Genomic DNA, 4,522 nt, shown 5'->3' with positions numbered 1-4,522 from the left:
GGTTGCTTGGCCTATGCTTTAGTGCCTGTGCAACAACGCAAAAAATTGGATGATAAGGCTGTCAAATGCATTTTTGTTGGTTACAGTGCTGAAAGCAAGGGTTACAGATTGTATCATCCGCAGTCAAAGCGTATCTTGATTAGTCGAGATGTTGTTTTTGTGGAAGATGCTGTGCAGCCCTTGTTATCATGTACCAAAGAGACAGGTGTGAGCTCACGGGATGTATTTGATACGTTGTTGCCTCTCTTTACAGGTGGGAATTCAAATGTAAGTCCTGATGAGGCAAATATTCAGCCTACGCAGATTTCAAATGACATCATAGATCAGCCTATTTCTGATGCAGATTTACAGGATGTAATTCATGAGGATAGGGCTGAAAATGAGCAGGCTAGAGGTATGCCTAAATGGCTGGTGCAAACCTTGCATGATAGTAAGATTGATGCACCTATTACTAGTCGTACTCGTTCAGGTTTTCAGCATGCCTCTTATGCATCAGATTGTTATGCTTTGACTGTGTCTAGTATGTGTGAAGAGGAAGAACCTCTTTCATTTGATGAGGCACAAAATTCAGAAAATTGGTTGGCTGCAATGCAAAGTGAATATGATGCTATAATGAAGAATGGTACATGGTCTTTGTGTGATTTGCCTATTGGTAAAAAGGCCATTGGATGTAAGTGGGTTTTTAAATTGAAACGAAAGCCAGATGGTAGTGTTGATCGCTATAAGGCTAGACTTGTTGCAAAGGGTTATGCTCAAGAAAAGGGCATTGATTTTGATGAGACCTTTGCTCCCACTTGTCGTATGACTACCATTCGAAGCATTTGTGCATTGGCAGCTCATAATGGTTGGAATGTACATCAGTTGGACATAAAGACTGCGTTCTTGAATGGAGATTTGCATGAGGAGGTGTATGTATCGCAGCCTCGTGGTTTTGTTCAAAGAGGGCAGGAAAACAAAGTGTGCAGGTTGAAAAAGGCTTTATATGGTTTAAAGCAAGCTCCACGAGCTTGGTATGAAAAGATACATGCATATTTGACTGCACATGGGTTTCAGAATAGTCCAACAGAAAGCACTTTGTATGTTAAACGTGTGGATGGTGTACATCTAATCATTGCTCTCTATGTCGATGACATGCTGCTCACAGGACCAAATGAGAGTCATATTGCTGATTTTAAGGCTGATTTGAATGCCTCTTTTGAGATGTCAGATTTGGGGCATTTGCATCATTATTTGGGGATACAATTTAAGCAGTGTGATGGAGGTATTGCTTTGTGTCAGACAAAGTATATTGAGACATTGTTGCGGAGATTTGGCCTTGAAGACTGCAAGCCTATTGCTAATCCAATGGAGACAGGTTTGAAGTTGAGTCTTCATGATGCTGGAGATCACTTTGATGTCACACTCTATCAGACAGCTGTTGGTTGCCTCATTTATGTATGCATTACGAGGCCGGACATTCAGTTTGCAGTCTCACAGGTGAGCAGGTTTATGCATAGCCCAGGGTCTCAGCATTGGAAGGCAGTTAAACGCATCTTTCGCTACTTGAGTGGCACCATACATCTTGGGTTGTTTTATCCCAAGGGAGGATCGTTGTCGCCAGATTTACATGCTTTTTCGGACTCAGATTGGGCTGGTTGCTATGACACAAGAGTGTCCACAAGTGGTTTTTGTTTCATGCTCGGTAGCTCATGCATATCTTGGTTGAGTAAGAAGCAACCTACTGTGGCCACTTCTAGTTGTGAAGCTGAGTACAGGGCAGCTTTCACAGCTACGGTTGAGTGTGTGTGGCTCAGACGGCTTATGGCTGACTTGGGTGTTGGACAGGAGTCTGCCACCTCTATCTTCACTGACAGTCAGAGCGCATTGGCAGTTGCGAAAAACCCAGTTTTTCATGCTCGCACAAAGCACATTGAGGTGCATTATCACTATGTCAGGGAGAGACTCTCAGCAGGAGAGATCAGCTTGGCCTATGTGCCAACACAGGACAACCTCGCCGATCTTTTCACAAAGGCGCTTCCTCGTGAGAAGTTCGAAGCTTTCCGCAAAGCTTTGGGCTTGCTCCCCTTTGTGGATTGATCTACTTCGGGCATGGCACTCCCCTATACATGAGTGCCAGCTCTCGTTCACACCATCACTCCCAGGGGGGATTTGTTGCCATATATATAGGCAGTGATGTGTGTGAACACACTTAGGACTGCCGGGGCACTTTTTCCCTCTTTAGGAGGTTTTTTCCCCCGGCTTGTATATACGCCCATCCTTCTAGGGCTAACTTATCTTTGTACATTGACACAATCTAATACACTTTGTGTTGTGTGCATTCTTGCTTCTTCTTCTCCAAGCTTTGTGTGCTTTCCTGCAACCCTAATTCCAACAATCGCGAGAGGCACAGTCGTTGATTCTTTTCCTTAGAACAAAGCCTATCCAGGATTTACTTCATCTATTCGTTGATTCTTTTCCATAGAACAAAGCCTATCCGGGATTTAACTTAACGGAGTTGAGTCTCATTTTGGGGATCTATCAGTTCAGCTAACCCCATCCAATCCCATGGTTTAGCCAACCGCCCCACCACTTTAGTGATAGGATCCATTTAGGAATTTGGTTATGTTTTGCCTCTGGTACTAGGAAAAAGAGTTCCCAAGCCCCCTAGCCGGCACTTCAAGCAAACTTCAAGATAGTCACACCACTTACACACCCAATATGAAATTACCTGTTTCACAGATTCAACTATGAAACAATCTTTAAAACAATCTTCACACCCAATATGAAATTACTTGTTTCACATATTCAACTGTCGTTAAAACAATCTTTTAATGAAGTATCACTAATCATAATCCTCCAAAATATCCAGTTGAATTCTAATTTTCAATCATTCCTTCATCAGTGTACCTATGGCATCATTGGCAACCAGAACGCTCACCACCTATTCACTCAGGGGCCTTTTCAATAGTTCCTAGCTCATAGTACCCGAAAATATATTCACATATAAAAATCCAGATAGACTCTCTATTTGCAGAGCAGCAAGATCAACCATGACAGATCCATATAAAAGAGCCATGGACTCATCTGTTGATGAGGACCAGCAAGGCCAATCAACTAGATCACTACCCGAGTTCAAAAAATAACTCTAACTCCTTGTTCTATTTTCTTTCTCGACGCACGCGTGGGTATCTTTGGTGACCTAGAGCCCGAGCACCGTATGGTCAGCACCCTCTAGGATCCTTCGCACCTCACCTAGCATTTCACTCATAGGCTGCTTCCTTGGTCCCTCATCCACCATACCAGAAGCTCACCATTTAAATCGAATCGAGACTGGTTAAGACCTCGGCTGCGACCTTGCTATGCGAGACGTCGTCCGTTGACTCTCCGTCAGCTATTGCAACTTTATCAATTTGGTCTCCACGACCTCATTCACAAGATGGCTAAAATGCTTTCCCAACATTCTTGACATAAAATAATCATTTGAAAATAGGTCATAAAATAGCTCTCGTGTTTCCACATTGTTCCACATAATTTCTCGTTATTCCACATTCTTCTACATCAATTCACATTACTTAATCTACATCCAATCATATGTATTCCCATCGTCCTTCATCCATTTTCATCTAGTCACATCATATTACATCTCATCACATTTCATTCATTCACATTTTCCCATATCCATATCACATCCATTTTCATCTAGTCACATCATATTACATCTCATTCACATTTTTCCATATCCATATCACATCAAATCACTCACATCTATCCCGATTCACATCACATCACATCTCATCCATTCACATCTATCTCGATTCACATCACATCACATCTCTTTCATTCACATCTATCCTAATTCACATCACATCACATCACATCCATTTCACATTACATCACATCCATTCACATCACATCTCATCCATTCACATCTATCCAGATCACATCACATCACATCCATTCACATTGCATCTCATCCATTCACATCTATCCCGATTCACATCACTTCACATCACATCTCATTCATTCACATCTTTCCCGATTCACATCACATCCATTTTCATATCACATCACATCCATTCACATCACATCTCATCCATTTACATCTATCCATATCACATCACATCCATTCACATCTATTTACATCACATCACATGTCATCCATTCACATCCATTTACATCACATCACTTACTTTCACATATCATCACATTTCAATCTCATCTCATCACATTTCAATCTCATCTCATCACATTCACATCCACATCCACATCCACATCCATTTACATCACATCAAATCTCATCCACATCTCTTCACATCCACATCCCCATCCATATCTATTTATATCACATCACATCCCATCCAAATCTCATCACATCCACATCTATTTACATCACATCCACATCCATTTACATCACATCACATCCCATCCACATCCACATCCATTTACATCACATCCATTTACATCACATCACATCACATCCACATCCATTTACATCACATCACATCCCATCCACATCTCTTCACATCCACATCCATTTACATCA

This window comes from Cibotium barometz, chromosome 24 (genome assembly GCF_041138505.1).
Source record: "Cibotium barometz isolate CiBa-2024 chromosome 24, ASM4113850v1, whole genome shotgun sequence".
In the NCBI taxonomy this organism is placed as follows: Eukaryota; Viridiplantae; Streptophyta; class Polypodiopsida; order Cyatheales; family Cibotiaceae; genus Cibotium; species Cibotium barometz.
The sequence above is the reverse complement of the archived record's forward strand: the minus strand, read 5'-3'. Positions refer to the sequence as shown.